Source organism: Pelodiscus sinensis, chromosome 11, assembly GCF_049634645.1.
Source record: "Pelodiscus sinensis isolate JC-2024 chromosome 11, ASM4963464v1, whole genome shotgun sequence".
Taxonomy (NCBI): Eukaryota; Metazoa; Chordata; order Testudines; family Trionychidae; genus Pelodiscus; species Pelodiscus sinensis.
This window is the reverse complement of record NC_134721.1, coordinates 10,036,630-10,058,978: the sequence shown is the minus strand read 5'-3', so window position 1 is coordinate 10,058,978 and position 22,349 is coordinate 10,036,630. Positions and strand designations below refer to the sequence as shown.

The window sequence follows — 22,349 nt, the reverse complement described above, 5'->3', positions numbered from 1 at the left end:
ACATAGAACAAGGTAAATGTTAACATGGACACCTAAACAGTACTATTCGCCTAGACTGTAAAAGGAAGACACCAGATCAGCTTCCAGAGCCGTCTGACTCCACACAACGTCTCCTGTGTGTTTTTAAGGTGCTGTGGTTGTCTCGGAAGGTGTGAGAACAAACTGCTGTTGGTGGTTGTGCAAAATACAATCAGAAAATATTGTCAGAGAAGAAGGCTATCTTGAAAAAACTTTTCTCTCCTGCATTTTATCTAGTGAAGGGTAGGATGCAAGTAACTAATTCACTGCCTTTCTGCTATAGGTTTGACCACATCAACAGTCTTGATCAAATCTATGTCCAGATGATTTTATACTTACTTTTCAGCTGGTTCTCTTGTTTCTACATCATACTACATCAAATACTATAGGAATTATAAATGCACTAGACCATTGGGACATATATCCTATATTTCTGAGGGCCAGAAAACTTTCATAACCAGCCAGCTGAAGATTGCTGTCTGCAAGCAATAATCTTTGTAGTGTAGAGTTGTGGTAGTGTGACACCTCCTCACAGTGCTTGTTGTAAAGGTAAGGGCATGGCTGGAGCATCTTATGGTTTGGCAATCCGCAGCTACATGATAAACTCTTGGAGGTAATTGTAGCCTGCTCAATTTGGAGCATCCTTGAAGGTGCTCTTAAGTTACACAGGAGAACAAGCTGATCCTTAGCCAGCCTCAAGGAGAATTACTGAGGCACACAGCTGTGTGACGTCTCATGCCTTCTTGTCCACCCCCAGCCTGTACATCTTTCTGATATTGATTATGCCAAATGGAGGTTAATGATGGCTGAAGATTGAACCTAGAGCTACACCAGATTTCTTGCCCTCTCCTCCACATAAGGAAGAACATACTGTACTTGCCAGTGACCAGACCTCCCTAGCGGAGCTTCATCAGTTCACTATGAGTACTTCAGTATCTCACTGGGTCTACTTTGGATTGATTAATGCTTTAGAGCTGTGAATGTCATACTTTAGTTCACAGGCAGAGAAGATACTTTCTATATGTGTGCATGTGGAGAGATTTCCCCCCCCCCCCCCATAGCTTAAGCATACGCTTGCACTTGTCTCAAATTCTAGATTCTATAACAGGATGTCTTTTCGGGACTGAATTGACGTCTTTTTTTGTTTTCCTGGTAAAATTCTTAAATCTGCTTTAGCTCTGTTTGAATTGTTCTTCCTGGATGCAATTCATTGTTGCACAGGAGCGGACCAAAATCCCCCAAGTCGTGTAAACCCCACTGTGGGACTAATCACATATGAGCCGACAATGGAGAAGCTTTGTTGGGAGGGCCCCTCCAAAATTAATTTCCAATTAGCCAGCCTGAAGGTGGCATTTGGAGCTTAGTTAATGATTAACCCATGGAACCTGAGACTACAAACAGCGCAGGGTTCCCAGAAAGGGGATGTTCCAAGCCATAGTCTGGAATGTTAGCCATGGAAGGGCCACTTTATCACTACATGGTCTTGTCCATGGGTTTTAGTCCGGATGAACGCCATCTCCCCCTCTTGCTTAGTTCTCCAGGGGTGTCCTTCATTGGCCTTCTCGACAGCTAAACCAGAGTTACAGTCCATTCTGAAATGTCTCAGAGAGGTAGCTGTGTTAGTCTGTATCTGCAGACCATGAAAGCTTTATCCCCTAATAAATCAGTTTGTCTCCAAGGTGCCACAGGACTCTTCGTTGTTATTCCATTCTGACTGATTTTTCAGTATTTTGCAGTTGCTGAAGCTGCACACTTTTATCCTCGCACTAGTTGTGGCAACTAATGTAGGGTGGCCAAAAGATGGCTATAGCAGCGATAAGCTCTCTTAGTTAGAATTTTTGTATTTTACTGGCCAATCCAAAATCCTTCTTTTGATGAAACATTGCTTTCTGTACGAAAATATTTCCTGATAACTTCTGGGTAGGAAAGACATGGTTAAAATAGCCATCTCCCCTAAAACTGTCAATCTTTCACAAAGATTGCCAGATCTCCAGCTTGACAATGTAGCAAACGTGATTTTTTTAGGAAATTTGTGTATAGGCTTTTTGAGAAGGCTGCAATATCTGAGCATCGCACACTGTGTCTGTGTGGTGGCAAATCCTGTTATCTCCAGTTTCCATCTGGGGAAACTGAGGCACAGTGAAAGAGCTGATTTGCCTCAAGAAATCCGATGGCAGAGTCGGGAAAAGAATGTGGGCTCTCCTGAGTCTTACTCCAGAGCCATCAGTGCAGGATGCGTCTTTATTTTGGATTGATAGCAATCTGTTTACTAGTCTGTACTCCTCTTGAATGCATGCAGACTGATTATCAGGTGCAGAAATATAGCATTTGTCTAGGCATTTATGCACGTGCAGAATTTGTGTAGGCCCTAGATATGCATGTGATATCACAGCAGCTCATTCTTAACTGGTGATTGCCCTCAGCAGTGGCTAGGTCTGTATCTAATTAGCCACTTGCACAGGCAATTACCCACATGCACAGTAACTGCATGGTCAAACAGGACAGTTGCAGATGTATGGCTTTGCCTTTAAAGATCACAGTCTTGGTTCGTGGACAAGCAGGGCTTGTGATGCCATCATAAACTAGATGGCTTGTGAGGTTAACTAGATTCCGAGACTCATGCATTGAATGGGTTCATCTCCAAGAGAGCTTTTTCTCAACAGGATTTCCCACTGCATGTGGTGGTTCCGCTATATTATCCACCAATCCTCCAGGTGTTCGTCAGGGTAGGGCATTTTAATGGGAAGCCTTTGGCACAAGGGCTTTTTCTTTTGATACTGCTTAGTGTTCTAAGTAATACTGGGGAATTGTGCTGGGGATCAGAGTGCAAACTAGCCCTAAATGATGATGCAGTGGCTGTTCGTGTTACTTTTAGAAACATTAAGTCTCTTTTATTGGCAATGGAGTTTCATACCTACAGCAGGAGAGCATTGCGTTAGCAGTGGTCCATGAATTAGGATGTGTAGCTGAGTTCACCTACTGTTACCTGGTTTGGCAGTGTGTATTCACAGGGGCTGCTTTTCTTCAGTCCACTTCTGTTGCTGCTTTGTAGTCCTGTTTCAGTGGGGGAAGGAGCCTCTTGACACTTTCTTTGCCTCCAACCCCCTGTGAGTGTCAGATTGAAATACCGCTCAATAGTGATGGTATCTCTCCCTACAACTACGTTGTACAGGAGATGCTGCTAGCAGGAGTTTAAAAACTGTTGGATTTTGAATTGCTGTATTGTTCATCTGATTAAATGGTATTTAATTAGCTTTGTGGGTTTTTTTCGTCCTTTTGTTTCAGTGAAAAGATAACGGGGGAGGAGAGAAGATAAAAACTGTCTAAATGAAGCTTCATTATTTAAAACACATATAAAAACTCCATAAGATGCCTTTTTATTCTGCAGCCCTTTATCTTCCTTCACAAGCTTTCCGAGAATGAGTAGTGCATGTTGAGGTTTATCTTTGCTTTTATGTGCAGTAGCCACATGCTTAACATGGAGCACATTTGAGTTGCATTTCATAGGGCTTTTGCAATCCTTTTATAAAGGGACTGATCTGTTAACATCACCCTCTTTAGATCTAGCAGGCAGGATGTTCTGCCATACAAAGAAACGCTCACAGTCTTTCTTGCCAGACCAGTAAGTGAATGATTTCAAGCCTGGTGGGCAATACTTGTGTCCATGCGTAACACAGACAGACCACAGTAGTAGGCAGCTGCATGTAATTTTGAACTCCACTCATTGAACTGTAATAAAACAATATAAGCACTGCTTGGGGGAAAGATTGGATGCAGTTATCCCTACACAAGGCTCGGGCATATGAAAGCAGTGCTGGCTGACAAGAGGATTTTGAGATTTGATTTTGATTGAATTGCAGAATTGAACAGGCCAGGAATGTCAGTGGAAGGCTAAATGCCTGTAGTGCCATAAAGTTTTATTCATGTGAGGCTTTCCAATATAAAGTAGATGGATTATTGGAAAAGGTGTCAAGAGACATGAAATAGAAGTGCCCAAAACATAAAATGTGTGGCAACGGGTAAAATTACTTCTTGCTTAGTACATAATTAGCTCACAAAAATGTTTTGAGTAATTGTTTGTTTATTGTTCATCTCTTTTTTTATGCTATTTCATTGCATGGTGCAAATATGAAGTCCTTCAGTTTCCCCTTCGGATCCTACTTTAAGGAGAATACATGCTGCTTTTAGAATGGGATTTTAAAAAAAATGAATACTGTCTTCGTTAAAACAAAAATTACCAGAGGAAGGGACTCTTTCTCTCCCTTGATTGCTTAAGAAAAAAAAGAGTCCACCGGATATGATCGTCCAGCAGACACTGAAAACTATTATACTCAAAAACAAGAGCGAGATGTGTATTCATATACCACAACACACTGACTTATTTCATAGCTCAGTAATGCATACATAATTAGAGTCAAATTTGCATAGGACAGCTGATATCCAAATTTGTATGACATTAGAGACAGCTTCGCTCAGTTGCAATGAGCTATGAACAGTAAGTAAAGTTGCACAGGAGATTGTATGTGGGTGAACAGGAGTGTGTCATATTTTGTGTGTCTATTCTTTATCCATTTACAAAGTTCTGCCTCAGTAGACATTTATTTAAGCATGTTCTAAATCATATATATTGTGACTGTGGAAAAAATATCCATAGCTGTATTCTGCATGTACTTGTTTAGAATTACAAAATAAACAGAGCTTCAGTGAAATGAGCCTTTTTGTGTCAAGCTATTTTTTTAATTTAAAATTCTGTGTGTGTTGGGGGGAGGGGGGAGCTAATTCTGTTAAACTTCCTCACATGGAGCAGTGCCTTATTACATGAACAGTCCTTTTTCTTTTGTAAGGTGGTATTCACTGTATGTAATGTTGGCAGAATTGGGCCCCAAGCTACCAACAATTATAGCTAAGAAATTGCATTTAAATGTACAGTACAATGTGTGTGGTGTGGTGTGCTATTTTTTTTTTTTGGCTAATTCCATGAACTGCCCCATTCTACTTGAGAGTATGAGAATATTTAGGTCCTATCTGTTTGTTTTTGGTCCACCCCCCACCCCTCCTTTTTTTTTTCCAAGCTGAAAGGAAATCCCAAAAACAGCATTATTCAAAGTGCTGGATTGTTGTTAAACCATTCTATTGAAATTCGGGATTAGTAACCATGCAGAGAAATATGAACCCATGTTCTGTGCGGGTGGTAACCCTCTATGGCTTTATAAAATATGTATTTACCACATGTCTCATAGATCATTCTTTCCCCTTATTTTGTTTTACTTTATTATTAGCTGTTTTAAAAATAAATTCGATGAATATTTATCTAACCAAATAGTAGCTTATTTACAGTGGATTTCTTTGAGAGCACAATGGGGTGGGAAGGAGACCCAGCTACAGTCCTTGAATTATGTGTAGAACAGTTTCCATGATTGTCATTTTGTCTGCATCACTTTTTTCTGGGGGTCATTTTAAATGGGAATACGAGAAGTTGATTTCTGGGCTGTGGTAATAACTCTTCAGTGTGTGTCTGTGTCTAGATATTGTAGGGGATCTGCTGGGAGAGGAAAGTTCAAACATCTTAGAAAGAGCCTTTTCAGAGTTTCCCCGGAGCTGTGTGATGTGCTGATCTCTGCAGCTGCACCATTCTTCTTGTCCCCACCCCAGCCCTTCCACTAGCTGCGGCGCTCTCTTGTGTTCAAGCAGAGAGGGCATGTGCCGTCATCCTTGGTTCGTCCAGATGTCAGCGCGTTGGTTGACGTATTTAATGTATGAAGAGTCATTTAAAATAGTTTTTTCAATTCAGCCTCTGAGTAATCGTGTTACATTTTTGTTCCAGTTTATTAAGGGAAACTTAACTAGTTATGCAGCCCCAGTGTGGCGGGTGCCTTTGCAAACTGATTATTTGATTTGATTTTTTTAATAGAACCTTTGTGCCAGCTCCGTTAAAAGCGAGGTTGAATCTGAGCAAATGGTGTGCCCCTGTGCTACATGGAAAGCTGAATCATATGGCAGTGCCGGTGAAATGCAGCCTGCTGATGCTTGCCCAACCTGAAAGTCCATTGAGACCAGATTCTCATGGCCTACAGTGCTTATAATGCACGCAGAGCTCTGAGACCTCAAACAGACAGGCACTTCAAACCCCGGATAGTAATGTAATGCAATTTAACCTTGCTTGGATCTTTCTGGCCTGTGCTTTTTAACTCTTTCCTGAAGATTACAGGGAGTTTGATTTTAATTCCTTTGGCTACGGCACACGTACCCTGTTTCATATTCTGGGCAATGAGACGATGATGAGTCTACAGAGTAAGCATGGGGTTAGCTCATTGGATGAGCTGCTTGATGCACATGTTCTGCTTAAAGATTACTGCCGTTGTCCAACAAAATAATAAAAGCAGCTTCTCGGCTTTCGGGGTAGGTCTGTGCTAAATCAGATGGTTGAGATTTCTTTGTGCGGCCGCACAGCTTCCCGTGAAGCCCTGCGCAAGGGTTCAGTGCGGCAGCAAGGAGAGAGACCTCTTCCCAAGACCTGAAGCTGCCACAGCAGCTCTGTGCCAGGGCTGGTGGGGCAATGGCCAGTGCATTCAGGCCTGGCTCCTTGGTGGGAGGACCACGGGAGTTGGTGCACGCAAGAGCAGCTCGCCGAGTGTAGCGCAGAGCTTCATGGGCCCTTCCCCCAGGAACTGGGCCTGCTGGCTGCTTCTGGGGAGCAACGTAGTGCCCCAGGATAGACAGGCGCCAAGTAGCCTGCCTTAAAGCAACCAACCGGAAGCCACCCAGATAACCCTCAGACATGCCTCCCCCAAGCCCAGTCGCCGCCTGCACTCTAAGCCCCTCGTCCTCTGCCACACCCCATAACACACCCCCTCAGTTAAGAGCTTGTATACCCTGCTGTTCCCAAATCCCAGGCCGGAGCCCCTCTTGCATCCCAAAGCCCTCACCCCTTCATGACCCCCAATTCCCTGCCTCAGCTCTGAGCCCTCTCCTGTATCCCATGCCCCATCCCAGAGCCTGCATCCCCAGTCAGATCCCTTACACCTCAACTCTGTCCCAGCCCCCCCGAGCTCGCACCCCGAGCCAGAGCCCTCCCACCAATGAACCCCCAACTTCTGCCCCAGCCTGAACCCTCTCCGATACTCAGAGCCCCTTGGACTCAGTCCTGCCACAGGAACTTTGTTATAGGCACCAATAAGAAGGCCACATTGGTTCACATAATAGAATTCATTATGCTCAGGGGTGGGAAAAATTGGAAGTTATGTCTGAGCTGATTTCCCAAAGTTTGAGGGTAGGGGTCGGCATTGCCAGGGTGAGGTAATGTGGATTCCCCTGCAGGCTGTTCTCTACTCCCAGTTACGCAGTTACCCATTTTCCATTGCACGTTGCAACAGACCAGCCACTCTCTCTGCCAGTGCGGGTCCCCCTTCTATCAACTCCACTAGCCATCCCGTACCCGCTATGAACTCCACGCCGGCTCTTTCCCCGGTGTTTCCAATTATGCATCGGCCTGAATTTTCCCTTGATTGCATGGTCCTTAGCACAGCTTTCTAGAGCTTTCTCAGGACTCTTTGCACCCTGATCTCAGCCTACATTGGCTTTGAGAAGGGTGTGGGGGGTATTTTTATTTTTAAACACGTTGTCACCCCACTTGGGAAATAGTCAGGCATGTTCTTGGCTGGCAAATACTTAGGCTTTCCCCCGGAAGCTGAATTCTACCATTCCATTTCACATGGGCCACAGAAGTGAGGCTGTTTCCTCACACAGGAGACACCACGCCTCTCCTATTAACACAGGACTGGAGATTCTCTCTCCATCCACAGATGGTCCCTTTCTTTACCCACCTCACATAAAGGAGGACAGATGTCTTCTGAAACTGCTAAAGCGTGGGTCTCTTTTCTAACCCCTTCTAAGTCATGAAGGCTGGGAAAAGAGTACCCATGGCCACTGAAGAACAAAACAGCTGTGTGTGGTTTGACCAGAACTGTTGCGGCCACCACTGCAGGCCTGTTAGTGGTTCCGCTCATGATTGATCCAAGGGGGCACAATCAAGTTGCATGGATCACATTTTCCCTTAGGACAGGTTTTGGGTGTTAACCTTAGCGTGTGGGCCTGGGTTTGGTTTGGGTCAAAGATGTCAATGGGTACATCTATACTACACAGTTATTTTGGAATAAGCTATTCCGGAATAGTTATTCCAAAATAGCTTATTTCAAAATAGCACATCTACATTGCAGGGAAGCCTCAAAATTAGTCTGAGGCAAGCTTCCCTAATGTAGACATGATATTTCAGTTTAGAGCCCCAGGAGGAATAACTTAGAATGGGCCTGGTGAGGGGCTATTTTGAAATAGCAGCAGTGGAGCATCTACACACGCCTTATTTTGAAATAGCTATTTTGGAATAGGCATTATTCTTCGTAGAATGAAGTTTACAGAAGTCGGAATAAGCTGTCCGTTATTTAGAAATTATTTCAAAATAACAGAATTGCTGTGTAGATGCTCTCATAGTAATTTCGGAATAATGGCTGTTTTTCCAAAATAACTTGGCTGTGTAGACACACCCAATGAAAGTAGGTTGGGTTCAAGTTGGACGTGAATTTTCAAATGTTTATAAAACCGTGAGCCAGAAAGCATTAGGTGGTCTGAACACACTCATGTTTCACAGAAGATTGCTAGTGTGTAAGACAAAGACACATGCACTGGAAACCCTTGCCATTTGTGAATACTGGGGCACGGGGAACTCATTGCAGATGCTCTAGCAATAGAGAACTCGCTGTGACTCCTGGCCTCTGTGGGAAACTCAGCATGACTACCCTTCCAGGAGCCCTGCCATTCCTTCCCTCCAGGCCAGGCTAGGAGACCCGTGAATAGCAATTTTTTGAGGGTCTCCTCTAATGTTTTGGCCATGAGTTCTGAAAAGCATTAGCTTGACATAGTCCTAGCACTTCCTCTTCCATCCAGGAAATACCTTCCAACTTTTTACTAAGCGTAACGGGTTCTTTAGAACTCCACTGGCCTTTAGAAGTTCATGTTGACAGTAAGGAAGGAAAAGATCTTTAGCGTTATGGAATTATCACAACTCACTTCCAGAGTTGTTAAAGTATCTTCGGGCGTGTGTGTGTGGAAATGCTGTATATTAGCATTCCATATATTGACTTGTGAATAGCTATAAGTGGAATTGTAGTATACTGCATCAACAGTGATTCTGCTAAATGAGCCATCACAAATTGGCAAACATTAACTTCTGACATAAAGGTAATTTTTCTTATTTCTGGTAATAACTTATATTGCATCGATCTTATTAGTTTATAGCATATTTAGACCAATGTGCCTTAGTAAGTTTTACAATTTTGAATGAATGTTGCTAAAATACATGTACTGGCATTAACACAGTCAAATTTGATAAACAGGTTTGCTAATCCTTAATCTGTGATGATTTCTTCTTAAATTCTGAAGGTGTTAACTGAGATCATTTAAATCTATAGGGACAGATCATCAGGTGGGGTAAATGGCCCAGTTTTGTTATAGTCATTGGATGTCCGCAGTAAATCACACTTCTGGTATCTAGTATTTGCACCCAGTTTCATAGATTAATATTGAATGATAGTTTTCCTCTAATTCTTAAATTTTATCTGGAACTTTGTGACATCATTATGCATGGTATAATGGATTGACAAAGACATCATAAAATAGTCCACTGATTTCATTTGTCCTTTGTGAATAAATATATAAATAGAGAACAGATATGGACCCTATCTTGCACCAAATTAAAGTTAAAGGCAAACACTTTCATTGACTTCAGTGTGGCAGGATTAGACACTTTGGGTAAGTCTACAATGCAACACTATTTTGAAATGACTAGCGCTATTCCAAAATAACTTAGTCCACATTTACACAGCACGCAGTTATTTCAAAATAGAATAAAAATCCTGTCAAGCTGGACAACTTACTCTGACTTCTGTAACTCTCATTGTACGAGGAATAAGGGAAGTCGGAGGAAGGGTGCTTCATTTTGAAATAAGTGCTGTGTAGACGCTCTCTATTTCAAAATGAACTATGCACAGCTATATATGTAGCTCAATTTGCATAGCTTATTTTGAGTTAAGCCCAGCAGTGTAGACACATCCATTTAGTCCTTAACTGGTAAGCCCTGAAATATAAAAATGGAAATTCTTAAGTGTTTGAAATATTTTACATTACTTTAAAAAGTTTAACATGTCATTACAATTCATTATCAAAAATATTTTGTTGTTGTTGTTGAGAAAAATGTATAAAACCAACATACAACAGAAAATATATATAGGGTGAAAGCTTTATCTATTAACTCAGGGGTTCTCAAACTTTGTGATACCGCGACTCCCCTCTAAGTTGCTTGCATCCCCCCGGGGAGGTCAGGACCCAGAGTTTGAGAAATGTGGTGTTAACTGGAAGAGTTTGTTAACCAGCATTGATCCCAGCCACAATACCGCTGTGTCTTCGGGTGTGCTTGCCTGACTCCCGCCTTTCCAGCTGGCTGTTGATGGGCTTCTGAGAGCAGACGCCTACTTCCCCCTCAGCCTGCCTTAAGCTTCCGGGAGTCAGATCTGCTGGGAGCTGGATCTGCCAGTAGAGTGCCAGGGCAAAAGCACATTCAGTTAACTGGCAATCCCTGTTCCCCATGAATGCAAGATATAATACGCTTTCCTTGTATATTTAAAACAGGCAATAAAAATCCATAGAAGCTGGTCTTGTGTGCCCAGTGGGTAGATACATGGTCTATGCAGTTGGAGGAATGTGTTACTAATTCTGAGTGCCTAACATGAAATATCTACAAAAGCGGCAAGGAGTCCTGTGGGTGCCACAGGACTCCTCGCCGCTTTTGCAGATTCAGACTAACACGGCTACCTCTCTGATACATGAAATATCTAGTATCTAGCTTTCAGAACTGTTGAATGTTGTGTGACTCCTGGGGGGTGAAGTAAATGTTGAGTGCTTGATACCTTTTGAATATCGGGCCCCATGAGTGTCAGGTTGGGCTCTCAAAACCTGTGGGTACTTCTGACAATTTGGCCCCAAAGATTTTGAGTTAGAGCCCAATCCACAGTTATAGACCCTTGCTCAAGGGAATAAGTATTAGCAGAATTTAGTCTAAGTTGGTAGTCTGCTGTTAGTGCTTGGTTCATTTTTATTGGGTATTTTGCTTTTCCCCCCACTTTGTTTAAATTTGACATAATGTTTGAAATAGAACTGGGCAGTATCATGGAGTCTTAAGTTTCCAGCTCACACTAGATGGAAAACGTTTCTGCTTTATCAAAGCAATAACTTCATTGTGGTTGCTTTGCAAGAGAAGGACACTAGTTATTTCACAAGGATTTTTTTGGAGGGGGGCAATGGGAGGTTATCAAAAAATTATGGAGTCAATTCTTTGCCCTCTTGTTTACATGGAACCTAGCTCTGTCCCACACTTTGAAATGCATTTGTTTTAAATCATGTTAATAACACATATTGCTTGAAGGAATTGTTAGAAACCAAATTGCACCAGGTAAAAACTTGTAGAAGGCAATGAAGAGACCCTAATTATTATTATTATCCCCCACTGGCCCTGTGCTCCCTGTGGCGTTTCAAAGCAGCCGTGCTACATGGAGCCCGGGGCCAGCAAGGGAGTCCCTAGCTGACCCCGTGCTCCATGTGGTGCTGCTGCTTTGAAATACTGCATGCAGCCCAGGGACATCTGGGGTCCCGAGCTGCATGCAGCATTTCAAAGCGGCAGACCATGGGCTCTAGGCAGTGCTGCCGCTTTGAAACGCTGCATGTAGCCCAAGCCAGTTGGGGACACCCCAGATGGCCCCAGGCAGCACGCAGCATTTCAAAGCGGCAGTGCTGTATGGAGCTCAGGATCTGGCCCCAGGCTCCTTGAGGCACTGCTGCTTTGAAGCACACCCTCCTCTCTCTCCCCCCCCCCCGCTGCCTCTTTCTTATAGAGGCAGAAATGGGGGGGAAGCGACTAGTCGACTAGTGTGTCAACTATCTGAGAAGCATCTGCTTATCGACTAGTCATTCACATCCCTAACCACAACAACTACAGGAAAGGCCACAATACAGCCACTTCTCTAGAGCAACTCTTTGGGGGCAGACATGCTGATGTTGCTTGGAGCAATTTGAAAACCGTGTCGTGTGTGCTATGTATACAAAGCTGCAAATTCATTTGCTCAGACAAAAACCTCTGCTGCCGAGGGAAGCCCTCTCTGGAATAAGATTTCTGAAAAAGGTAAATTTCCCCTTTGTAATTTACGATCCCTTTAACAATGCCACTTTCTCAAAGCCATACATCATACGCAAACAATGGGCTACATAGAAAAGTCTACTCCCCAGACTATTACCAAGCATGTAATTTTGTCTTTAAATTCCTATGAGCGAACTGTACGAACATGATTTCATAGGAACCTGAGAGACGTTGCAGCTTTAATAATACTATGCTTCTATAGGTAATGCTTCATTTTGACTTTTTTATTAATTAAATTGCTCCTTTTGTGCATGCATGCGGCTGTGAGAAGGGGATTCCATGCATCACCTCATGCCCCACCCAACTCAGTCTTGGTGTGTTTCTGCCAAGGCAGTTTCTCACCTCCTCAGGCAGGCACTCTAAGATCATGTCCTGCCTCACTAGGCTTACGAAGTTTCTCACCCACTTCTTTGTTCTCAAAAGAAGAGCTCCCCTGAGGATTGCTACTCCTCTTCCTGTGTAAACGCCAGCACTGCCTCGGTGTGCAGCAAGGCACCTTAAAACACCTGTAATGCTGGTCTACGCTGTCCACTAGGGGGTGTTGGAGAGAGGCAACATGCTTCTTTGGAGGCTAAAAATAAATACCTCCGGGTGTAGGTGTGACATTCCCACCCTCTGCAAACCTGATGTGCAAGTACTGTAAGTTCCAAATTCTACCTTCTCTGCACTAATCCATTACTGCTATCCCTCCACATCTCTGATCTTTCCAATCATATGTATTTTCATAACTTTCCCAGAAAATTGAGGTCAAATTTATTTCAGTCTTTATTCCCCCCCCCCCACTTTTTTTTTTTTTTAACAGCAACATCTTGAATTATATAATACAAACGGGACCAAACATCTTTAGCAAATCACAGTCGCTATTCCGGCTACAGCAGCAGAGTTGGAAACTGGCTGCTTATCTAATAGAGGGAAGGTGCTGCGCTTTTTACCGTTTGGTGGTTTTTTTTTTGGTAGCACAGTTTGTGGGCTGGCCCATAATCAGACAATTATGAAGGTTAACAGGAAAAAAAAAAAAAAAAAACCTGGGACCAGGAGTGATTCTAGGCAGCTGGCAATCCCAGTGAATTGGAAGCGCACCACCAGTGAAAACTGCAGTGAAAAGCAAATTAAACCTCATATCTGCCATCTCACTCGCTTTTCTCTGCTTTCCTGTTTGGACTTGAAAGGTGATTGGAGCCAAGGCAGTGACAGTTGACGGAAGTGCTGCAAGGAGAGAGTATTTATTTACAGTGAATCGTGGTGATGCTTGTTCAGGATGCGGTTTCACGCAGGATGTTCTGTCCCCACCCCCGGTTTGATCATTTCTCCACTCTCCCCCCCACCCCCCCAGCCCAAAAAAAAAAAAAACCCTTGATTGTTTGAGGCCACAGTTTATGCTTGGAGAAACATTGTGCAACATGCCTGTGCTTGGAATGCTCTGTTAATGTGCCATCATAGGAAGTTCCTGTACTGGGTATGGAGGCAACTCTGTGAACTAGCTCACATCCAGATGTGTTCCAACACAACTGTAATCGTTAGGCATTTAAAATAGGGAAGTAGGCTGACTACATATGCTGCAAGCTCTGGTTAATGTGGGCCGCTTAATTCATTGCCAGAAATACTGCCAGTTGATGTTGTAATGTCCCCTCCTCCCCCAGCCCTCCAAACAAGTTTTCATATCACACATGTACTAAAATTACTTTATACAAAAGTTACTGAATTTTTATTTTCACTTTAGCTTTGGGGCATGAAATTTCACCTAGCTCTCGCTCTCCTGATGAGGTCTTTTCATTTCACTGCCAATTGGATTGGAAAATACTTCAGAAGAACGTCATTTTTGTGGATGAATTTCACTCAGCCCTAAATAGAGAGGACTGTAATGCTGTGTTTGTCAAAAGAGCAGCTATTGGGTAAGACCTTTTCAATGTACGAATTAAACCATTTGCACGCAGGATCATGCTTATATATGTTACTGTAGCAGTTTAATGTTTGCAAAGTATTTTGAAAAGGCGAAGCATGAGATAAAGTACTATGTTGTTTCTGAACGCTGCTGATGTGTTGCCACAAAGAAAACAATCCGACCCCTCCTTCAGATGTAGTTTTCGTACGGCGAAAAGTTGACAGTAGTCTGGTATATTGAAACATCCTGTTTTAGTCAAATTCAAGAATTGCGAAAAGGCACTAGACTTCCATACCTGGAAAACAACTCGCTCGCTCGCTCTCAACAAAACAAGTAAAGGGTGAACGGTTGCAGTGCAAACCTCTCCACTACACTGCTGCTTGTTGTGGAGTAGACTGTTCTGCAGGGATGTCTTTATGGTTGAAAACTTACTTCAGTCCCAGGCTTTGTCTACACGACAGTTTTGTCATCAAAAACTTGCCTTTGGATGACAAAACAGTGGGAGTATCCACACTGCAATGGTACTTCTGTCGGGGGAAGAGGGGAGCCCACTTCTGGCGGTGTGGACATGATCTGCTGACAGAGGGAACAAGTGTCAACACCTGCCGGTGATTTTTGGGTGTCGAAGTTTGTAGTCAAAGCTTGGTAGTGTAGACATACTGTGGGTGTGTACCGTAGTAGATCCTTGGCCTGTACTGAAACTGCTAACAAAATGTTCACACTTCTCAACTTGGAAGTGGAGTGAGATCACCAATTCCTTTCATATAGGCCACTGACAACAATGTGTAACTTTTGTTATTACAAGATTGGGCTGTATGCAGGCTCTGACCAAAAGAGAGAATTTCTGTATCGTATTAATAATTCTCAGCAGAATATGCAGCTCAGGCACACGCTATAGTGCAGTATTAAGCCAGGAAGTTATTGAGAATGGTAGAGAGGTTGTTTGTTGTTTCTTGGACCATTTTTAAACGCTATTTTTAAGAGTACTTTTTAATTAGTCTTTATAGCTGGAAAAAGGAATTATCCAATGCTTGGTTTTTTTCCCACTGATGGCTTTTAATTACATCATTGCTACTGTCGGGCTCTTTCTGCAATTCCCATATTGTTCATCAGACACAGTGAAATGTGTTTAGGAAACTGTAAAAGACAGTACATTGTATCCAGAAGCCATAGTTGTAGTCAGCATTCAGGCAACCACAACAACAGTTTTGGTAACTTTATGGCCAGTACACATGCTGCATTGTGTAACTTCCTACAGTTTCAGAAAAATGGAGCGCACGGCTACTTCATTTGTTATACCTTTCTCACAGACTGCATTACCTGTGCAATTAAATTCAGTAAGGAATAGAAGAAGTAGTAAGTGTGTACAAGCCTAGACCGAAGCTTTCAAGTGGTCTCTTTTGTGAGTTAAAACTCAAGCCAGCAAGATGTTCTATTACATGCATCTGAGATTTATCAGTGTCCCTCATTGCTTCTTAGTTTGTGTTTTCATCTTAGGCTTCAAAACTCTTCCCTGGCAAAATTTGTTAGGGTCCTTTCAATGTTGTGCTTTCCTTGTGTCATATTGTCTTCTCGTAGCTGACTATTAAAATAACAGGGTACAATAATGATTTTTTTCAACACAGACCAGTCAAATGATCGTATGAATATATTTGATTTCTTGTGACTGACTCCATTTTTAAAGTTATATTGAAGGCTCTCAAAAGCATGCAGTTTCCACTGCAGATGGATCTCTGAGGCTAACCAGAGCCCCACAGTTAATAAACACTTAAAGCCATACCATGACATTTGCAAAGTTAGCTATGAATTTACATGGCCATTTCCTCTTAAAAACTAATGGCATCTGGGCACCCAAATGGAGTGTCTTTGAAAATCCCAACTATGACTGTTCTAGTTGCACAGCAAATGCCAAGAAGCTCTTAAAACTGGACTAAAGTTCTCACCTTTTTAAAGATGAAAATGGTGGATGTCTCAGTATTTGCTGTGTCAGAATTGTAATGCATTTTCTTAGTGCTAGGGAATTCTCTACAGATGGCGACTAGAATGTGCAGTTAACAGAGTTAGTGAATATCACCAGTTCAAGTGCCATTGAAAGATTCTTTAAAAAATAGATAATGTTCTATATATTTGAGAGTTTGTGTGTCTGTATGTTCAAGAACTCCTAAATGGTAAGAGCTAGGACTATCATATTTGGTAGGCAGCTTCCTTTTATCATAATTTAAAGCAAGGTTATAGTTGTATGGGGACATTGCTGACTGTTCCCCTTCATCAGGGAGTGGTTGGGTAGCACAGGGACCAGATGAAAATAAACCTGTCCCAACTAGAGGACAAGCACCCCTCCCTCTGCCTAAGCCTGCTGGAACTGCAATGCCCATGGAGAAGCGCTTCTCACCTGGCCCCAAGCTGCAGCTTTGAGAGAAGGTTAGAGTAGTCTGTTGTCATATAACTTTGAGAACATTGCTGGACTTAAATTAGATTGGCTTAAATACTAGAATTTACCTTTTTCTACTCCTCTAATACAGTGTTTCTCAACTTTTAAAAAAAGAAAAAAAGTACCCCTTTAAAAAAAAAAAAAGTACCACCAGTACCTACACTTTTCAGACACATTTTTTTCTACCATTGCAACACATTTGTTTAAACAACTTTAATTATAAGCTGGGTGGGCAATGAAATTTTTGGGTATAAAAAGTACAAAAATAATAAAGCGTTGTTAAACTTAAAACAAAAATTCAGTTTTCTCCAAATTTCAGTTGTGTTGACGTATCCCCCAGACTTTTCTTGAGTACCCCCAAGGGTACTTGTACCACTGGTTGAGAAACACTGATCTAATGTGTCTGCCTTAATACTTTTACTATGAATGCATGTGGACTTTTTGAAATCACAACCATTGTTCTATCAAGGCTAGGGCAAAAAAAATTCTTCAGTCCTCTCCTTTATATACTCACTAGCAGGTGAGACCCTTCATTCACTGGACAAAGTTATTTTGCGTAAATTACACTTATAGGAAAATTTAAGAAATTAAATATAAGTCATAGAATTTGTTTTCGGTGTGCTTGCAAAAGGCAAGTGAAGGAACAGGTTTTTAAATTTGTAAGATTTCAACTTCACACGTTATTCATTTTATTAAATAATTACCATACATATTAAATTTGAATTGAAAAAGCTTCCATTACTCTTTCTGTAACTAATTTGAATTATTTTATGATTTGAAACAGTAAAAATTTTGTTTACACTACAATGATAATGTAGCCAATGTTTCCTAACCTTATTTATACTGCGGACTGACAAACTCATTCACGAATTGTTGGCAGACCAGCAACATTTTATGTATTTCTTTATGCATTCATTATTTGTATAATGAATATGCCAATATGCAAATAAAATGTAACTGGTCCACCAAAAGCTCTGGCCCCCAAAGGCACCACAAACAGCTGGCTTCAGCTCCTGTAGTCACCACGTGGCTGAAGCCACAGCTGAAGCCAGCTGTTCGTGACAACCGTGGGGGCCGGAGCTGGGGTACACCTCAACCCCCTAAACCCCCAAGTGCCAGCCCTAACCTCTAGAGCCCCCCAGCTCTCCCACCATGCAATGACCCTCTCTTCCATGTCCTGGAGGAGACCTCAGTGCTTGTTGGCTGAGAGGTGGGGCAGGACACTTCTCTCCCAACAGCCGCAGTGGGAGGGGAGGCGTTGGGCAGAGTACCCTGGAGCAAATGTTAGCAAATATTTTTTTATTAACTCTAATCATAATAGTCATGTCTTTTTTTTCCGATGAGAAACGAAAATAATTTAAACCTTTAACCTAGCATAGTCTGGTGTAAAAAGTAGTGCATTCAGCTAATTTAAGTGGGAGGATGCAAAATTTGGTATCTGTAGGTATTTGCAAAATATGACTTTATTTTGCACAAACAAATCAACAGACAAACTCTTCAAAATGTAAAGAAGATGCTGTCACTGTACACAGATGCAGTTTTTTAAATGCAAAGCTGTCTTATGTTCTATGAGCATCGAATAACATTAAGGAGGCTTCAGGTGTGTCAGAATTATATAGTTTTTACAGTATGTGTCTCCTTTTCCCATCATTTCCTAGATGTGTCCATTTTTACTTCTGAAGTTGTATCAACATTAGCAAAGAGATAAAGCCAAGCCCTTACTTTTATTACGAGGTGTCTATGAATAGGCTATTCAAGGCATATTTAATTGCCAACAGACACACTTCAGCTAGAGAGAAGTTTCTTTCATTGTGTTTTCTTCAGTCATTTGCAAAATACTTCGGTTGACTGTAAGTGCCACATTGTGAACTGGTTGGGGTTGAACAGTCTGTTGGGTTTGACTTAAAAATGGACCAAAAAAACCCCAACACAATCTATTTAATGTGACCTAAGGAGTGGAAATTGATTTGTTAATACAATAGTGTGGGGATGATTTTTCAGCAATGTCAAAGGGATTTAGGAGCTCAGGTCCAATTGACTTTCCCTGGGACTTGAGCTCCTAAATTCCTTAGACAGTTTTGACCCTTTCCTTTCTTCTTTGAGTGCTTGCACATGTCCATTCCATGTTAGGTGTATGTGCTCACTAGGGATGTCGACGAGTAGTTGACTAGACGGTTAACCAATAAGCCTAGGTTTATTGGTTAATCTTGTCGTCTACTCTCATTCTCGCTCCCCTGCTGCCTCTGTATCAGAGGCAGCAAGGGGAGGGAGCAGCTCCCCCCAGCACCAGCTGTGCAGTACCGCCTCCCATCACCCCCCCACCCCCCCCAGAGGCATGCGCTTTCTGGCAGGAACATTGGAACCAACCTCTCATACCACCAGGACATTGTCACAGATTCCATGAAAAATTGGAAGACTGGAACCAAGTATCCCCCGAGACGGATGTCGCTGGACTCAGGGAGATACTCCTTCCCCCCCCCCCCCCTCGCAGTGACTGGTTCGCAATGCCACCAGATACCGCTGCTCATCCTGGGACTGCTTTCAGAGTGCAAGGCATGGCTCTTTGGTCCTCTGATGTGGATCCGCCAAGTGCCACTTGTCACTGAGATCCCCACGGAAGCACACATCCTACTCAGACCAATCCTCCTCCAGGTGCGACCACAGATATCGCCAGGCAGGGTGTTGCCACCCCAGCAGGTCTTTGGGTAGCAACTGCTCAGGATATGGCTTCAGATTGGTGGGGTAACCTCCCAGTCCCTCCGTGCTATCTGCATTAGCACTGAAACGTGTCCCATGACCCCAGACAAATATGGCTGGTTCCATGGTAGCTGTGGACCCCATGGGGGGTTCACTCAGCCTTCCCAGCCTAGCCACTCAATGTTGGGAGCTTTTCACAGTCTGGTGGCCTCAGCCTCACCCCCTCTGATGAAGGAGGACTTCATGTAACTTTGGATTTCTGCCCCAAGGGAAGATGTGAACATCTGGGCATTGTAGATAGGGCCCTTAAACTGAGTCCTCAGAGAGCTGATCTCAGTGTTGGTAACTGCAGCTGGTTGTGGTCCTACTTGTGTGCTTTGCCGGAGGAGGCTTGAGAGGCTGGTTCAGCAAGACCAGGTAAAAGGGGGCCAGGCTGGCAGAGAAGGCTCAGGGTCCCAAACCTTCACACATCCCGTCTCCAAAAAGGCAGAGCTCAAGTATTTTGTCCCAAATAAGGGCCACAAATACCTTTATTCCCACCCTCCCCCAAATTTGCTGATGGTTGGGAGCATTTATCCATGGGGAATGTTGTGGCTGGAGGAAGAGAAACCGCCCCAGTCTCCAAGAGATCTTTCAGCTCCCAGTCCTCCCTTCTTTGGCCTGTGGGGAGTGGGTCGTCCTCTCCCCACCCCTCATGATCCTGGGTGCATGGGGAAAGGAGTCCATAGAGGAGAGAAGTGGTGGCTGTATCAGCTAGGTGATGGTGAGTATTCGGGGCGGAGGGATGGGATGATAAGACGTATCACTGGGAAGGATGAGTCAGTCTGGTGTGTGTGTCTGGGTGATCGAGGATGGCAAGCGTGCACCTTGAAGAGAAGTAATGTGACTGCTGACACAGGATGAATTGAAGTAGGTTCTTTCCCTCCATGTCTCAGCCTGTAATTGCAAAAGGGAATATTAAGTCTGGCTGAGGGAGGAAAACAACAAACATATTGTGATATGGGTGGAGAGCATGATGAGCAGTGGGGTGCCTTGCCAAACTCTTGGCTCTCCTACCCAATCCCCAGCCCCATGCCCACTTATAAACCTCTTGTTTTCATCCTTCGTATTTCTTCACCTCTGGCCATCCTGTGTTTTGATGAGCCTCGGCAGCTTCTACGCTCTGTTAGACCAGCCCTCCACTTTGGCAAACCATGGCAGATTTGTCTGAGGGAGCCGTAGACAACTGGGTCTGAAAGCTCTGTGTCTGTCCAACCGGGCTGTAGCCCTCCCACTCCTAACAGTTACAGGGGGCTGTGGAGACAGTGATTGTGGCAACCTAAAATGTTAGAGACCCTGGACAGTATCCTGGTCCCCTTGAAGTTGATGGCAGAGCTTCTGTTGACTGACTCCTTAGGGACAAGATTTCTACTGCAGAGTTTGAAGCTCCCCTCCACTTGGAAGACACTGATTCAAGCACTTAGTGAAAATCAGTGTTAATTTGGATGGGAAGCTGCATTTCTTACTTACAATAACAGTAAAAGACCAGAAAAAATCTGAAGTTTAACTCAACATTCATGTCCTTCCTAAACTCTGCTCCTACAATTCCGGGGTGGAGTGGGGTGGGGGGGGGGGGGGGTGTCAGTTCCTTTTTTTGGCTCAACAAATTTTGCTGTTGGAGTGAGTGATGTGGAAAAGTTTGGGAACCACTGCCCTAGACCTTCATACCTACAAACTCACTCGCTATGCAGATCAATCTACAGTGCATATATGCAAGCCCTCCCATTCACACTTGAGCACACAACCTGAACTCCAATCTCATCTGTCATGAGCACAAGTAAGCCAATAGGCTTTGACTATGCCAGAGTGGGGTTTTGTTTTTGTTTTCGTTTTGGTAAAGGATCTTCCCATTGCTAAGGTTAAATTTCCAGTGCCTCTTTTGAGTGTGCTGGTGATGAAATGAACACCATTGCATCATAGGGACATGTAGTTCTATGAAATCACGTGCATATTGAATGTACGCCCTGGATATATTGTATCCAATAAATTAAAATCCCCTCTCCATACCTATAAAGGGAAAAAGAAGGGGGGGGGGGGTGGAATCTCTCATGTTACAACTGCCACAGATTAAATAAGAAGCCAAGCAGGAAGAGTGATACTTTGGTCTAGATGATAAAACTATGCAGAATTCACTCTGTTATTCATTTATGGGTCACACTGTGGCTCTTAACTCATGGCAACAGAGTGGCTTGCAGGCCTTACCATCTGGGGAGCTCTAATGTGTATCTGAACAGCACAACATGGCGGTGGGCTTAAATGCAAGACATTTGCGTACAACATAGATTGGTTGGGGGGAAGAGAGAAATTGTTTCACCAGTGAATGATTTATATTTACCCAAGCAGTGAAAAAATACTCGATAGCTCACACGTATTCAAAGCCAGTGGTGAGTTATAGAGGTCTTTCTGCATCTTTGAAGAATATGCCTCAATGTGCTTTATTGTTTGTACACCATGCATATTTTTAATCCTTATTTTTATTTTGGTTTACAGGTTTTTTTCTGCTGACCATCTAGAGATTCCCTCCCCCTTCCCTCCAAGAGTCTCTCTCTCTCTCTCCTCTTCTTTCTTGTTGATGCCAGATACAAAGCAGAGTGAGAAGCCTTTGAACACTTTATTGGTTGAACTCAGAGTATATTTTTTGATTGTTTGGTTGCAAGCCACTGTGGTGAGCAGAAGGAATTTCATTTTGATTGACACATGATGTGCTCTTAAAGCAAAAGTGATCGGCAGGCAGGCACCCACAGCTTGGTTTTGCATCTGTCGTTCTGATGCTCCAGTTGTTATGCAGCGATTAAGGTTAAATTGCAGTTTCCATTTGAACCCTCTTGAGGGAGGGGGTGTCAAAACTTGGCCATTTTAGGTTGCTGTAAGATAGCGAGTACTACTACCTTCCTACAAACCAAATTCAGGGATCTTCCCAGATTCTGTTACTTGGGCTGTTTTGTGCTGAGTGTAAGCTTCCTACAGCATACTGACCTTCTCAAGTATGTGGTAAAGACTGTTTAACCTCACTAATTCCATTGTTGTTGTAAGGCTTAATT

The 22,349-nt window shown here is 43.1% G+C and overlaps 1 protein-coding gene across 31 annotated transcripts in view; it reads left to right on the top strand.

Moving 5' to 3' along the window:
* The window catches only part of FOXP1 (forkhead box P1), a 562,577-nt gene that overhangs the window by 126,344 nt on the left and 413,884 nt on the right, over positions 1-22,349 (top strand). For 8 of the 31 annotated variants that reach the window (XM_075938616.1, XM_075938595.1, XM_075938604.1 and 5 more), the window contains one exon: positions 13,980-14,151. The exons of the other annotated variants lie outside the window; for them this stretch is intronic. The gene's annotated coding sequence lies outside the window, so the exon portion shown is untranslated. The remainder of the gene's footprint in view (positions 1-13,979; positions 14,152-22,349) is intronic. 31 annotated transcript variants of the gene reach the window in all.